This window comes from Mixophyes fleayi, chromosome 2, assembly GCF_038048845.1.
Source record: "Mixophyes fleayi isolate aMixFle1 chromosome 2, aMixFle1.hap1, whole genome shotgun sequence".
Lineage (NCBI taxonomy): Eukaryota > Metazoa > Chordata > Amphibia > Anura > Limnodynastidae > Mixophyes > Mixophyes fleayi.
Window position 1 is genome coordinate 280,896,557 of NC_134403.1, and position 17,708 is coordinate 280,914,264.

General features: G+C 37.1%; 1 protein-coding gene and 1 pseudogene across 2 annotated transcripts in view; one reads left to right on the forward strand and one right to left on the reverse strand.

The window, feature by feature from the left end:
- The window catches only part of TAFA3 (TAFA chemokine like family member 3), a 321,120-nt gene that overhangs the window by 77,992 nt on the left and 225,420 nt on the right, over positions 1-17,708 (reverse strand). The gene's annotated exons all lie outside the window — the stretch shown is intronic.
- LOC142140402 (HORMA domain-containing protein 1-like) lies at positions 6,436-7,682 on the forward strand (annotated as a pseudogene).

Genomic DNA, 17,708 nt, shown 5'->3' on the forward strand with positions numbered 1-17,708 from the left:
GTTAGGTAAATTGTAAACTTATGCTAAAAAAATAACAACAAACAGTCCATCATCAGCTAGGTCCCTTCTCTCAGCTAGATCCCGACACCTGCAATCTACACCCACAACACCATCCTCATCAATATTCTCAGTAGCGATCAGAGTTAGTTCTGTATCCAAGTTAGATGATTCCTCCACTATCCTGGATTCCTCAGAAGAATTCTTGTGCGTTAGTCCCACTGCTGCTGCTGCTGGGGGTGATTCTTTATCCCAGAAGAAGACCAAGAAGAAGACTACTAGTAGTTTACGACAATTGACTGTTAAACAATCCTTTGCAAGAGGAAGCAAGTATGAAAGCTGTCACCCAGTCGCAAAGCGGATCACAGACGCCTTGGCGACCATGCTATTATTAGAACTGCGTCCGATATCCACTATTAATGCACCTGGTTTTAGACAGTTACCTGAGGTCTTGTGTCCCCGTTACCAAATTCCATCACGTCACCATGTTACTAGAAAAGCTATTTCTCACCTCTACCAGAAGGTTCATAAAAATTTAATTATTGGGTTACAAAATGCCATTCTATCCACTGTACACTATATAACAGACATGTGAACAAGCGGAACTGGGCAAACTAAAGATTATATGACTGACAGCCCCCTGGGTTGGGGTTTCGCCTTCACCAGCAGTAACAGCAGCATCATGTACCCAAGTACGTCACATTTTTCAGAGGCAGGCTACTCTGTGTATCACCAGATTCACTAAGGGGCATACAGCTGACAATTTGTTACAAAAACTAAAGGATGTCATTGCAACATGGCTAATCCTGCTTGGACTCTCCTCAGGATATGTCATTTCGGATAACGCCACCAATTTTGTGAGAACATTATAGCTGGGTGAATTCCATCACATTCCCTGTTTTGTTCACACAATACACTTGGTGGTGAGGAGATTTTTAAAAAATGACAGGGACGTGCAGTCCATCCTGTCTGTGGCCTGTAAAATATTTGGACATTTCCGGCATTCGGCAACAACATGTAGGAGATTGCAGCAGATACTAGAGCAATTTAATTTGTCCTGCCACCAACTGAAGCAAGAGGGGGTGACTAGGTGGAATTCCATTCCTTCTGTGGATGGAGGAACAGCGACAAGCCATCCTCGCTTACTTGCAAGCCATGAAGTTGGGATAGGAGGGGTATGTATTTTTCTCAAGCGCAGTGGAGAATTCTTTGTTTTGCCAGGTGCTGAAACCATTCAAAGTAGTCACCTGTGAAGTGAGTTCAGACATTGCTAGCTTGAGTCAAGTGATTCCCTTAATTAGTCTTTTGGAAAAGCAACTTAAGAAACTGAAGGTGGAGATTAAACAAAGCAATTACGCTAAGTATGTCAGAATTGTAGATCAAGTACTTTATTCTCTTTGTCAGGATCCAAGAGTTATCAAAATCTTGAAATCGGATCACTACATTTTGGCGACTGTGCTTGATCCTAAGTTTAAGAGCTATGTCTTCTCTTTGTTTCTAACTGACCCAGATCTGAAGAGATGCAAGGAGCTCCTGGTGAGCAAGATGACAACTCAAGTGTTACGTGACAGGACAGCTTCTCCTCCTTCAGTTTCTCAGTCAACTGTTGGTAGGAAAAAACTTAGCTTTCCTAAGAGACCCAGGGATGATGCAGATGACTCAGCACAACATTTTAACATCTGGTCTTGTCTACTGTAAAGGAATTGAACAAAATTAGTGACACCTCTGCTGTAACTCCAACTAAACCTACTATCAAGATTCAAATGATGGAGGATTATTTTTTTAAAAAAATTAACGGTATAAAGACAACAGTTTTAATAACAAAGAACAATGTTACTTACAGAAGTAATGTAAGAATGGAAGTCTAAGTACACGTGTATATGTATTACCTTCCACTTTGCTACTGTTTCATTAGTATTGCACAAAGTGTTTGTAATCTGCACTTTACGTCAAAGGTACCTAACTATATTATAATTTTGTGGGGCTGATTCGAAGCTCAGTGATGAACTTGCTTTTTGCTGTGAATTACAATGACTCCTTTTAGTGCATTGTCTGGCACCCTGGATTGGCCTGGGTCTGATAAAAGCACGCTTCCCTGGGGGGTCAGCGTTCTTCGCCATGTATTAGCTGTAGAATTACCACAGTTATCCAAGGAATGGGTGGAGCAATCAAATGAACCATAACTGATCTCATGATCCAAGGACAATTCCATCTTGCACCAATTTTCTTTTCTGCCACTGTTCTGGGGCAATGTTTCCTAGATGTGCTAGGAACTGCCATGTGTTTCTGTCATTGCTCTGTTGCTTAGCATCCAGCCAGGTCACTGCATTATTCGTTTGAAAGTGTATGAAAATAATATTGTGACCTTTGAGGTGGTCAAAATTCACTGCAAATGACTTGAAATTAGTGTCATTGGGGTTAATAATAATGTAGGAACAAAAAAGAGCAAAATTATTTGATTTTAGAAAAAAATAGGGAACTTAGAGATCCAAAACTAAAATCAGAACATGGGTCAGTGAACATCTCTAGTAATGTGAACAATGTCACTATACACATGCTCAGAAGTGCAAGTAAAATGTTAAAAACCATAACACTTATATGAATAAACCACTTTCTGCATTATAAAGGGGTAGAAAGCTTACTTGCTTTGAATGCCATTCTCTGTTTTCGAAAGGAGTGGTTGTAATTTTATCACAATCATAAAAGTGCTGCTATATGTAATTCTTTCAAAATTGTGACCAAAGCAGCTATAGACATTTAAAGCAATATGGTTTACACCCCATTCATTTCTTAAGATGTTTAGTATGAACCTTAAGGTTAAAAGAATAGAAACACTTTCAAATGATGTTAATGATTATTATTATTATTATTATTATTATTATTACTATCAATCAGCTTGCAAAGGATCATGCAATACTATATCAGACTAATGAATGCCCTCTGAGGGAAACTATATATGTGGTCTACCACAGATACAAAAATAAATCCACACCTTGGCACTGCACCAGCCCATCTTAAAAGTGCACTATTGTGTCTTAAACATATCAGTAATGACATATTTATAAATACAGATGTTGCATCTTTGGTCTTTGTGGTTCACTTTATGCTGCTACTTTTTAAATGTGTCAATTAGTTTGTTTACTTTGCTGTCACACTGTCAACAAAGATCATAAATTGTTTAACATAAGCAGGACCTATGGCTTTCAAATGATGCCAAAAACCAGGAAAGAAAAGTAGATTGCCTTTGTCTCCGTTTATCATCAATGGGCGCATGCTATGACCTGGTGACTTGTTTATAGATTTTTTATCGACTTTTATTGTTTTCTGCTTTCCTCATAAAAGTGTCACCTTCATTGTGACTTCTGTGACGGATGTCCCTATGATTTCAGAGAAATGACTCCACCGGGAAATCTTGCAATATTTTAGAACTTATTTACTGTATCTAACAGGTAAAATCTCTTTTCTTTTACAGACTAGTTGTCAGTAAATAAGAATCTACTGCGTACAACACGAAAGATTTGCATGCTTTTGACCAGGAAGGCATATATATGTGATATTATATATATATATATATATATATATATATATACAGTGACCCAGCCCAAGATAGCCCACTAGGGGATTGGCCCATATATATATATATATATATATATATATATATATATATATATATATATATATATATACCCTCCGGGCACTCTTTAACTCGGCATTCTGGCTAGACCAGTATGAGATGTGTGGAACTTGACCTCATGTATCAGACACTCATTGTCCTACAGATTGTAAGCTTGCCAGCAGGGCCCTTTTTCCTCTTTGTCTATCTGCATTAACCAGTAATGTTTTATTTCTGTGTTTGTTTCCATTGTAAGGGGCCACCCATGGAATTGGCTGGCTATATATATATATAAACAATTGGTCCTGAGTGTCTGGCGCTCCACTCGGGCTTGCAGCCTCTTATATGTATGGAAATACTACCCCAATATTCCCCAACTCATAAAACTTTGAACAAAAGGTTTACAAACATGAAGCACTTCCCTTCTTTGCAGCAAATGACGTTCCACACTCCATTCAAGATGTTCTAATGTGGAGTGAATTCTATACAAAACACATACAACTGCACATGGTGTAATACAGTACAAAATATAATGATGATAATGAAGGTTCTATGGGTAGATGTGAATTTTCATCTAGTGTTCCACCATCCAACACCGTGTCACCACCGGCATATCCCCCATCAAGATGTCTACTCACAAGATAGATATATAACAGGCGCCTTGTAATAATCTTATAGACGGCTTCTCTGTATGTCCCCGGATGAGAAGATTAATAACAATCCACACAACTCCTTCCCCTTCCACGTTACATGAAATGCCAATATGAAAAGAAAAAGAAAAGCAATCTTGTGCTTTACCTTTTTAATTAAAAACAATCATAAACAAGTAGGAACCGTACCGGATAGGAAGTAAAAACATGCGGTAGATGTAAACAACATGAATCGATGACTTGAATCACGTTAGTCCCGCTCGTTTCACTCCCGCCGACCGGCTCCAAACTATAAACCACCAATGCGTTTCAACTTAACAATAAAGTCTTTATCAAGGTTGATACATCTTGAATGGAGTGTGGAACGTCATTTGCTGCAAAGAAGGGAAGCACTTCATGTATGTAAACCTTTTGTTCAATGGCTATATATATATATATATATATATATATATATGTGTGTATATATATATATATATATATATATATATGTATATATAAAAATATATATGGGCTACCTTGGGCTGGGTGACAAAGCCTCCTGCTCAGAGTGAACTCAGCTGTGCAGCTTATCATATGCAGGTAAAGACTGCAGACCAAGTCACAAACTGGTATAACAGTGCACCTAAGTTCAGTTACATACAGGTCTGAGACATGTGTCAGAAAGTAAAGTATAAAATGTGATATTAGTTACAAGCTTTCACAGTATCTCTTCCACAGCTATCAGCAGAGCTGACAAGGCATGTCTGCAATCAAGAGTGGTTACAGAGCAGCTGAGGGGACTTCCTTTTAAAGGCAAAGTGGAAGTGTCACCTGTCCATCAAGCCAAGGCCGTGGGAGGAGTCTCAACTAGAAAAGACTGAACCGGGCATGTGTGCATTGCGACCGATGCCAGCTAGTGGCCAGTGACCAGAGAGGGAAGCTGGGACTAGGTTGCCTGGTGTCGTACTGACAGAGTGATGCTGTGTTCATTATGATGGAACAATAAAAGCACTTAAAAAGAGAAGTTTTCCATTTGTGAATCACCCGAGGGTCCCTCTGTCAAAAGAAGAGGGAGCTCTTGCCACAGTATATATATATATATATATATATATATATATATATATATATATATATATATATATATATATATCAGAATATAGCTTTATAATGCATGTTGTGATACAAGAAGTTTTGTGTTTCAATAGTAAAATTTATAGCCTGTTGATATCAATTGAAGAGAAACCCCTTTCCAGCTTAGAAAAAAATTATGCACTGTACGGGTCATTTAGAAAACTCAAAGTGTGAAGATTTCATTTTGTAAGAGAGATTATTAAAATTAGATTAAGAGGCGAAGAAGGCATGTGTTTGGGGCCATCCATGGCCACTTCCATTCCACAAAGGGAAGTGAATTATGCACCAGAACAGAGCTGGCATTCTTTTGGTCTTTAGTCACAGTATAGTATATTTTAAATAGTACTCATTTTATTATCATCATCACCATTTATTTATATAGCGCCACTAATTCCGCAGCGCTGTACAGAGAACTCATTCACATCAGTCCCTGCTCCATTGGAGCTTACAGTCTAAATTCCCTAATATAGACACACACTCACACAAAGACAGACAGAGAGGGAGACAGACAGACAGCGAGGGAGAGACTAGGGTCAATTTTGATAGCAGCCAATTAACCTACAAGTATGTTTTTGGAGTGTGGGGGGAAACCGGAGCACCCAGAGGAAACCCACGCAAACACAGGGAGAACATACAAACTCCTCACAGATAAGGCCATGGTCGGGAATTGAACTCATGACCCCTGTGCTGTAAGACAGAAGTGCTAACCACTACGCCACCATACTGCCCAAAATTGCCTTAACATTGCCCTTTGACAGAGAAGCACAAGTGTAGGCGCACTCCAAGTAATGTAATAAAAAAACACACACAAAAGTGCATGTAATAAAGACATTTGTTGATTATTGTGGTGTGTGTGTCTGTATGTGTGAGGGGGGGGGTATTAATTTTGTGTACATCATGTCTGTAATTGTACCATGATTAATAATAAATTGTGCATTTTAGCTAGGGTGGTAAATATCATCATTTGAAGTAAGAGACAAAAAGGTTATTATCGCTGACAGTAATAGCTAATGAGAGAGATCTAAATGGTCAATTATTTATTTTTAATCATATCTGACGATCTTTACCGCCTACGAAGTAGCTGGAAGACACCTCGTCCTGTCATCCGGCAGAGGTGTAATGGGACCTGTGTTCACCAATAAGGTTCAGAAGACAAATTGAGAATGGCAACAGCTCAGATGCACCGAAGCGCTGTGAGTGCAGTGGTGATACCGAACAGCGTAGCTACAGAGCAGCAGTCCTTGAGTCTTGTGAAGCGGCTGCTAGCTGTCTCTGTATCCTGTATCACTAACCTTTTGGGCTTGTTTCCTGAATATGCATATGGGACAAGATATCTGGAAGATATATGTGTGAAAATTCCCAGGGAAGATAAGAGCTGCCCTGGCTCCACTCAGCTGGTGAAATGGATGTTAGGGTGTTATGATGCATTACAGAAAAAATATCTCAGAATGGTGGTGCTAGCAATATATACAAACATAGAAGAGCCACAGACTGTTACGGAATGCTATCAGTTTAAATTTAAGTATACTCCTAATGGACCCATTATGGATTTCACTAGCAATAAAGACAACAATATCTCTGCCTGATGTGAAGAAAGCCAGCGTCATGCTTCTCCGCAAGTTTTTATGTTTAATGCAAAACCTGGGCCCTCTCCCAAATGATGTCTGTTTAACCATGAAGCTGTTTTACTATGATGAAGTTACTCCAATGGACTATCAGCCTCCTGGCTTCAAAGAAGGTAGCTGTGACCAAATGATGTTTGAGGGGAACCCAATGTATCTGAATGTGGGGGAGGTGGCTACTCCTTTTCATGTCTGGAAAGTGAGAGTCACTACAGAAAAAGACCGAATAGAGAACATTGGAAAGAGCATACTGAAGAATGCAGAAAACAAAAGTCCCACAAAAGCTATCTGTCTGAACGTGGAAGAAGCCCAATACCCCGACTGTTCTGTTGAGTCACTCTGCGGCAAAGCTGATTTGGAGAAAAATGATGTTGCGTCTTTGAATGTTGATGAGCTCAGTCTGACTTGTCAAGAGAATGAGAGTATGACGTCTGATCACATTAATAAGGAGCAGTCACAGACACTGCAGGCAAATACCAGCTCAGCTACCGCTGGACGTAAAACCAGGAGTGGACAAAGACAAGAATCCTGCACCATTCTCTGACAAAATTCAGACCAGGACATCCAAAAGATGCAAGAAACCAAACACTGATACACAGAGCCAGCTTTTGGATCTGTCTGGTAGTCAAGATGAACCCACTACATCAAAGAGAAAGAAGGAAGTTCAGTGAGCCCAAAGACCCATTATAAGCAACTCATTATTACCTCATATCTTCATTGTTCTGAAGCTTTCTTGCCAGGCAATTTTTAACCATCATATACTTGTTAAATGAAATCTCCAAATGGGTAATTACAACTTGTATTCATTTGTTGCATAAAATGTTTTTATGTCCCAATAAACAAACTGACTATTCCAAAAAAAATCATATCTGACATACATTTCACATTTACTTTTCATTAATTTGGTGCTTTAATTATGTATCTGCAACAAGTGATATTCTCAATATATGTTTAGTGCACTAATGTATCCCAATAGCGCTACCATTATTTTCTAGGCAAGTGTTTATATACTAGCACTGCTATTCTATTATCTATCAAGCAAAAAATATATAAACACATTATACCTATGCATATGACTATACCCAGACATAGCAGGGTTTCTATTATCTGATCAGTTAACAATTATATCTACTGAGCGATTCTTTACCCTGAACTTTAAATACCTCATATACTATATGTTATGCTGATTAGTAGTTGATCCATGTCACTGGGATTAGTCTGATCCAATATTATTTGCAGAACATCTCAGATCCTATTCGTCCCTACCTCTCATCCCATATAGTTAATGAGGTTGTTGATATTTGGATCATATTAACAATAATTAATCCCCGTTATTTTCCTGGCTCCACTGTTCGTGGTATCATTTTATACACTTTTTTCACTTATTTTTCACGTTTATCTTTTTTTTTCTTTTATTTCACTTTTTTTACCATGAGGCTATCTCAATAGAGATATGTTTTTTAACTAATTTCTATAAATAAAGGCATTTGCCCTATAAAAAAAACCCAAATATAAACAACTCTCATATTGGATTATCTGATATATTTCCTACATATTATTATTATTAGAACAGGCATGAACCTGGAATGTGAGAGATACTCTCAACTATCAGGACCGGATTAGGAGTGCTCTAGAAATCCATTTCTTTTCTTTCTCTCTCTGTGTCTTATACATATTACATTTACAAGACTGTTGCTTATCAATTAGACATTTAACTCATATTGCATTACGGCCTGATTTTTTAACTTTATCACCTGTTAATAAACTGAGATTATTATTCAAGAGTTCCTATCTGGCATCTATCTCTGGGAAATCACTTCAAACTTCTGGGAAGCCCTTTATATCCATTGATAGTTACATATGGGTAAACAGATAATGACAGATGGACGAATTGATTTGGCTAGTTTTGAAGTTAAATTAAATGTAAGAAATTCACTCAGACGAGGGCTAGCAAATTTTTGCCAGGTGGGCAAGACTTGACTCAGCAGCCTATTTCAAAGGGAAAAAAATGCAGGTAGCCCAGTGACCCAGGCAAAGGTAGTCCACTATGGGACTGGCCAAGGTGGCAGATGCCCCCCAGCCCAGCCAGCCCTTGGGTTCACAGCTGTTGAACCCATTTACAAATCTGTCCCGATTCACCAAAAACTTGGAAAACGAAATAGCACCCACCAGAGAATTGGGCAATCCTCTCCCTGTTTAGCCATTTACATTACAATTATATCCTATAGGGTCTGATCCTGCAGCAATAATTGGACCAGCGCCCTCCCTCACCCAAAGATCCCAATGTCAGTCCTGCCTTCACAGGACCCTCTTTGTTTAAAGTATAGTAAATACATAAGTTATTAAAAAATTGTGAGTATGCTCCCATATTCTCAACCAGCTTTAGCACTAGAGAGTTAGGGCTGGTCAGAGCAGAGCAGGTGCCTTCACAGGGGAGAGGAGGTACAAAAACAGCATCAGAGCCTTGTTAGAGTAAGGAAGATCAGTGCAGTGTTAATACATGAGCACACTGGGCAGTTGCCCGGGGGCCCTACAAGCATGGGGGCCCCATTGCTTGCCAACTTTTCATTATATTATTCTGGTAGATTTATTCAGAAATTTCAAATCCTTTTTATTAATATGTTTAGGTAGACTAATCACCTCAGTATCAGTTGTTATCTGTACAAGCAATCTTGCTGTTGCGAATACATATATTGACCTTGATGTAAACAACATACACATGCTAATTGTACATAAGTGGGTGAATGGTTGTGTAGGTAGGGCCCCAGTGCACTGCTTTGCCCGGTGCTTATAATGTTGTTAAGAAGGGCCTTTGGGCTGATGCCTCTACGGATGGGAGAAAAAAACAGTGTGACCCTGCCTATTACTCTACAGGCTCTGCACTGTAGAGTAATGGGACTCTTCCAAACTGCTATTCCAGCCAGCAGAGCACTGGGGACCATGGTAATTAACAAGATTGGGATCCATGGAATGACAATTTTGCCACCCCTGTAACCCCAGTATAAAATAAACAAAAAAATAGAGACAAATACACAATCAAACATGTAAAACAAATCTTTAGTGAAGATTGAGGGTCTGATTCATTAAGGATCTTAACTTGAGAAACTTCTTATTTCAGTCTCCTGGACGAAACCATGTTACAATGCAAGGGGTGCAAATTAGTATTCTGTTTTGCACAGAAGTTAAATTCTGTCTGTATTTTTCATGTAGCACACAAATATCAACTTTAAATTTCAGTGTACAAATAAGCTATCAAGTATTTGTGTGCTACATAAAAAAACAGTCAGTATTTAACTTATGTGCGAAACAGAATACTAATCTGCTCCCCTTGCATTGTAACATGGTTTTGTCCAGGAGACTGAAATAAGAAGTTTCTCAAGTTAAGATCCTTAATGAATCAGGCCCGAATCTGCAAAACCATTGTTTATCACTTTATCGAATTAGAAATCAATCTTATTTTCTTCTTTCCTGATCCTTCGCCTTCTAAATATGAAGATGTTTTTTTTCAATTGACATGAGCAGAGTTTCCTACAATCCTCTTGATAACCATGAACTATATTATTTTGAGTGGACTCCAGCACTTGGTAATAGAGTCAGATTATTGTAAATATGTTAATTAGACATATTAGCATAGTTGAAATGGATTGATATATGTTACTTTTCCTCTCCTCATGTTACATGACTACAGTTACTGATTTTGATAACAATATGCAGTTTGTATGAGTAAATTAAAATGACATAGAAAATGTAATTGCAAAACCTTATCCACTAGCACAGACCACACACACTTCCCAAAGTTGATTAATTGTTTTGCATTGCTAAAAGTTGAAAATCAGAATTGATTCTCTTTGATTCTTTCAGATTGGTCATAAGATAAAACAAAAAGTCCATAAAGCTATTTTAGTGGCTCTAATTGTCATCACACCTTGGTTATACAGTAGCAAGAAAGTAATACAATTAACCAGCTGCATGAGCTTATAGTCTTGTTCATGCCTTTATAAATTCACAGCATGATCTATAATAGGAAACAATAGCTCATACACACTGCCAAACCTTTACCAGAGTGTGGGGTCACTATTGTTATTAGTGCAGTAACTAAGCACTGCTGAATGTTCAGCTTATGAAGAACATTAATTGCTCTTTGTGGGGAAAAATCTCTTAGCAGTTATTACTCTTTGTTCAACCTTCCCACTAATAAACATAGACCAAATGGCAGCAGAGGTGGTGATTCTCATCTATTTTATGTCAGGCAAACTGAACATTACAATCAGGGCTCCATAGACTAAAGCTTTTGGGGCCTTGTCATTAAGGTGGGTAAAGCAAAAAAAAAATGAGTAACTTTGCACCTTGGCAAAACCATGTTGCATTGGAGGGGGAGGTAAAATTAAAATGTGGGCCAGATTTATAGTTGGGGTAGGGCATGTCCTAGATCAATTTTAAATTTCAGTGCAAAAATAAAGCTATCAAGTATGTGTGTGCTACATGAAAACAGAGCCAATATTTTCTTTACATGCAAAATAATAAACAAATTTTCACCCCTTTGCTTTGTCCAGGATCAAAGTTACTCCCTTTTTTGCCTAGCTCTCCTTAATGACTCAGGCCCTTGGTTTTTATTGATCAGTGGCTCTAAGAATCCTATGCTGTATTAATTCATTATCAGATACCTCAGTACTTATTTTCCATTTAAATTCAACTCCTAATGAACCAAAATTAACAGGACAATTTCAGATAGGTTCATCTAACTGTTAGAAGTATGTATAAAGTAGAAGTATGAGATAGGTTTAATGGCCTGAAATAATTTCAGGTCACAGCAGTGTCCCAGATTTCATTTCAAAACTATAGTTGCCCTATTTATGTATATCTGATGAACTGATACTTAAGGCAAAAACAGTACAGTACAGTAAAAAAAATCAACAATTAAAATTTGGGTATTTTCTCGGTTTTAGACATGTTGTACATGTACTGATATCCTTTTAATCTGTGGGAAGCCAATATTAGTACTGCATTGAAATATTACAAAACAGACCATTAAAAGTTGTGTGTATGTGTAATTATCAATTGTATTCAAGTTTGTAATGTAATTTTGATTAAACTGTACTGATCTTCTTTGCAAACTAGGTATACTGAGGTAGTGGTGGACCAAGGCAGTAAACGGAACCAGTGATAAAATTATAAATGTGCTTTAATCCTGTACTCCATGCTTTCTTGAAAGCAGTGCCTCACACATTATACCAAGAGTGACTTAATGCATTATATGAACTGTGATACCAGTAGTGAGCGATTCCACACACTACCAGGAGAGACCCATAGGAAGGTATTTCAGCAGTGACCAGGATTTTGTTCACCAGTTCTCCAATATACAAAAATGTAACAGTGAAATGCTAATTGCCACCTCCCCAACCCGTGATGTCCTGGCTGTAAGTAGAACTCAACTACTTCTAATAATCACATGGGGAAGAGGAAGGGATCTTGATGCAGCAATCAGCATCCAATACAATAGTTGGAAGTGAATGGGGGAATATACAGAGCACATTTTAATTGCAACATGATGAATTGATTGTGCCAGTCACACCAAACCACCCTGTACTTAAGAAGTTATTCTACCAAATGGGCAGGAATAGCACAACACTATCCGGTGTGTTCTACACACCTGGGGCCTGATTCATTAAGGATCTTAACTTAAGAAACTTCTTATTTAAGTCTCCTGGACAAAACCATGTTACAATGCAAGGGGTGCAAATTAGTATTCTGTTTTGCACATAAGTTAAATACTAACTGTTTTTTCATGTAGCACACAAATATCAACTTTAAATTTCAGTGCACAAATAAAATCAAGTATTTGTGTGCTACATAAAAAAACAGTCAGTATTTAACTTATGTGCAAAACAGAATACTAATTTGCACCCCTTGCATTGTAACATGGTTTTGTCCTGGAGACTTAAATAAGAAGTTTCTCAAGTTAAGATCCTTAATGAATCAGGCCCCTTGTGAGGAAACTGGATGGCTATATTTATACAGAACAAACTTGCTCCATGTACATGCTGATAGCATGACTATGTCAGAATGCATATTTGCCCACAAGAGCATATAGATTCAATTCTATGCTTCCACCTACAATTTGTGAGGGATAAATCTTTAGGTTCTGGTCCAGGTTGATAAAAACTAGGTAACAGAATGTAAATACCAATTGATAGTAGAAAACTTCTACTATATTATTTGCAGTTTAGGAATTTTAGACTCTTCATAGCCCATTGTATTTTAAGGAATTCAAACTACTTCTGAAAGAAAAACACATTTTATTGTTTTTTTACTGTTAAAAAGCTAAGATAGATAAGTTATATAAGCAAGATGTGAATGCATTCTGTTAGTGATTTAGTTTTGTTTTTGTTTGGAGGGTTTCCAACTATTTGCAATTTGTTGTTTGAGTTTATGGACTGAAAGTTCAGTTGTTATATCATATGTGAACATCACTGTCAAAGATCAATCATCTAAATAAATTATTTGGACAATTACATTTTAATGGGACTACTCACACTTTAAAATATGAACTGTAAATGCATGACATCACTTAAGTGAAATGTAATATTTATCAATAAGGAAGGTTCCCCCAAATAAATGGGAAAGGTCTTTTCACATTAACATATAATACTCTGCAAATCAAGTTATATCAAAATAATGCTGTCAGTAAAGTATGGAAAAAAGTGCAAAAATGCAAGTTTTCTTAGTTTAGAGGTCTGTGATGTGGTGTTTCCTCATATACATATATAAGTAATGTTTAAGTTGTTACCTCAGGTAGCAGAATGTCCAGGGACACCTCTGCCTAGAATTGTGCGAATCATCACAAAATCAAGCTCAGAATCAGTTTGTCATTAATTCCGTTGATACATATTGGATGAGTTTGCTAAAAAGAATTGACAAGAATCAGCTATAAACGGCATCTAGTAAGTTTACGCTTAGATCTGGCTGGGTTGGCGGATACATTAAATTAATGTATATTTATGACTTGCATAAGCATTGCATTTAAAGGACCAATACGCATAAACCATAGTTGCCTATAAAAATACTATAAACATTCACATAATATACTCACAACATACAGTATATATAGACACACACATATGGAACAATTATACCATACCATGACACTTTTCACACATGGCTTCCTCAAGTTGACTATTATGGGTTATTTATTGAATTTGGATGTGGAGTAGATATTTGTTAGTTATGTCATCACTTATAAAAAATAGTTTTAAAGGAATGTATGCATTTCTGCCTCAAAGAGCTGATGTCATGGGTTAGTTTACAACCAGTGCTCTATCTGTGTGAAGTTTATATGTTGTCACCATGTTTGCATTGATTTCATCCTGGTTACCTGATTTCCTCCCATTATCAAAAAACATAGGTAGATTAATTGGCTCCTGACAAAAAAATGGACCATAGTGTACGTATTTGTGTGGTATTCTTTACACAACGCTGAGAAATGTGATTAGCGCTATATAAATAAATGGCTTTGTACCACATGCATGTGCACAAAAGTATTGATAGTCTATGCCACTAAGTCTCAGGTCATGTTATCACAGTAAGCCTCCAAAGACATTTTCCTCAAGTACAACATATGAACTGTGTCTTGTTGCTTACTGAGACTAGCCCACATTCAGCAGGGAAAGCCCCAATCTGTCTATGACTGGCCAGTTTCCATCAAAGAAGAGAAATGTTTATCTTAGATGCGATCTTTATCACATGGTAACCGATGCGCATGTCTGTAAAAACAGGATCAATTGCATAAAATAAGGCACATGATGTTAGGCATGCTTCAACATTTTTCCAAGTTTGTTAATTACCTTCACAGTTTTCTATCACAATAATGGAATGCATATATTTGATTGAATGACATTGGAATCAGAAATCCTGCTTAGGATGTAAAGAATGCATGGAGAACTGCTATTGATTTGCAGAATCTTATGGAACAGGACGTGTACTCAATTTAATGTCTGTTATGTGTACTCTACGCTAAATTTATAGCATATGCATGTACATAGACTACAAATACAAGCACACACACACACACACACACATATATGTTGCTGAGTTATTGCAAGTAAAACAAGTCAAGTGCATTTATTACATCTTTAATACTATACTGCAGCTGTTATTTTCTTGGTATCATCTCGCATGGGTGTTATGGCCTGTTTCCCACTGGACCGACACAGCAATGTAATGCATCCTGCACTGCCAATTATGCTTCATAAAATATTCAAAGATCTGTGTAGCTCTTAGTTTGTGTGCAGAAGTGTATTTTAGAGAACACCATAAAAATAGCTGTCATCTCATAAGCCAGGATATTCTTACATCTTCTTTAACCGGTGTACTGTAACATCTAAGCCCACTCTTCCATCTCAACAGAAGAACAACAGCTTCTGTGCTCAGAATATATTTTAATCTCTCTCCAACAAGGTACTAATTAATTTCCTGGTAATGAAGATAACCTGTGAAAATTGTTACCACGTACATTAACAACTTGGATGTTAATGGGTTTGAAAATGTATTCCAGATAACAATACAAAAATGGGAACTGTTCCACATCTTGGAAATTTGCACACCGTACAACATACCAGTTCCAATATAGTTGCATCATGGGATCAGTAATAGCTATGAAAATTACTGACTACAATAGAGTTGTAGGTACAGTAGGGTTGATAAAATTCCAATGTCACCTAGGATGTCACATTTTGTTTCAAGCTTAACTTCAGCTTCCCTGTTCCTCCTTCAGATGGATACCCAAACACTTATCAATCAGTTCTATCACTGGCTAACAGTTGCTCAGGTTGCTGTCCTACAATAACCTTCAATTAGCCAATTATTGATATAAGTAATGATAAGGCTGATACATTACACCAGATAAGGGTCTACAACTTGGATTCATTATAGACTGCGCATCAGATATGTACCTTCATATTATATGGGATACCAAATATGGGTCTGTAGACTAAACTGAGCACTAGATATGGGTCTGCCTATTAGATATGGCACCAAATATAGGTCTATATGTTAGACTTCATAGGAGATATAAGTTTGTATTTAAAACTGGGCAACAGATATGGTCCATATTAATCTGGCAACATTTATGGGTCTGGCTTTTAGAATTAGCACCAGATATGGCACTACAATTTAAGCTTGACACAATCCTGTATATGATTTTGCCTATTTAACTGGCCAACAGATGTGGCTATGCATATTAAACTGTTATGGCTGTGCATTTTAGATTTGGCGCTAGGTTCTGTATGTTAGTATTGGCACTAGGTAAACCTAATACCAAATATGGTTATCCATATCAGATTCATGGCATAGCATTGTATATATGACTGCAGATATTGCTCAACTTTATATACCTGATGAGCAATGCTCTTTATAACAATATAGGGCTGTAATAATATAGTAATTGGTGATTGGGGTTCACTGGAGTTCTATAATATGAAGTAGTCATTTAAATATACATTGACATTTTTGGGTAAAAATTCACTTTAAATTTACATGTTACTATAATAAACCTACAACTGTTTGTTAAATCTGTAAAAAAATGTGCACAAATTTCTAGAGTTTTACAATAATTTAAAAATTTTGAGGACATTAAACAGGTTTAACCAAGTTCGAGTTATGTTCAAGCCCTGTTTGAGTCCGTTAATGTTTGACTCTTTCTGATCTGGTTCACACATGGACAGGTCCGCCCACATACAAGCCTGTTCAAGGTGGTTCACACATGTATAAACGGGATCAAGCACGTTTGAGTTTAAATTTACACTTTTTGTCTGTTTTTAATGTGAAAAGCAACATGTGAACCTTGAATGCAAATGACTAACTCTGAAAACAGTAGTGTTCATAGTTTGAATTTAAAAAAATGTTAAAACACTTTTTCAGTAATTAATAATATTATTGACAAAATTATTTAAACAGTGTTTAAAAATGAAACTATTTTCAAAAAAAGTTTTTTATTTGAACAGAGAGCGCAATGTGAGCTACAAATTTACAACCACAAATATGAATCAGGACCTATTGTCAATGACAACCGGTGATATTCAGCTGAATTTCAAACTGTATTGAAATGTTCTAGCATCTCTATTTGGCTGATGAATTTAGCAACTCTAAAGGGTAGTAACATGTTATCACTTTACAGGGACAAGCTGAGATTAGTTGACACATTTATTAATAATCTTAGCCACTGCTTTCAGGAGAGACCCACAATACAAATTTTAGTGTATACAACTGGTTTTAATACAGGTGTTGCTATTGTCCATGGACAATGGTGTCAATTCCTAAGCAAGTCACACACTAGACTTCTTTTCAGCGGGAGTGCAAAATCATTGTGCCCACGTGCAAAACTGTGATGTTGTGTTGCTTCAAGGCAGGGGCATAACTAGACATTTGTGGGCCCCACAATGACATTTTGTAACACCCATGTATGGCCCAAAGGTGTAAAAACACATGGCATGAAGACAGCCCTATATCCCTTTACTGTTAAGTCTTATTTAAGATGGAGGTGGAAAATGGGTATGCACCTTTGTTTTTGCACAGTGATCAAATAGGCCCATCTGTGTAAAAAATGTGTGCATTGTTCATCTGCATTTTGCAGCTTTTAAAATGACCCTTTAATTTCTATGTTGCGCATTGCATATTTTCATTCGTCTGCATATATTTTTATTCACAACCATTGTTAACAGG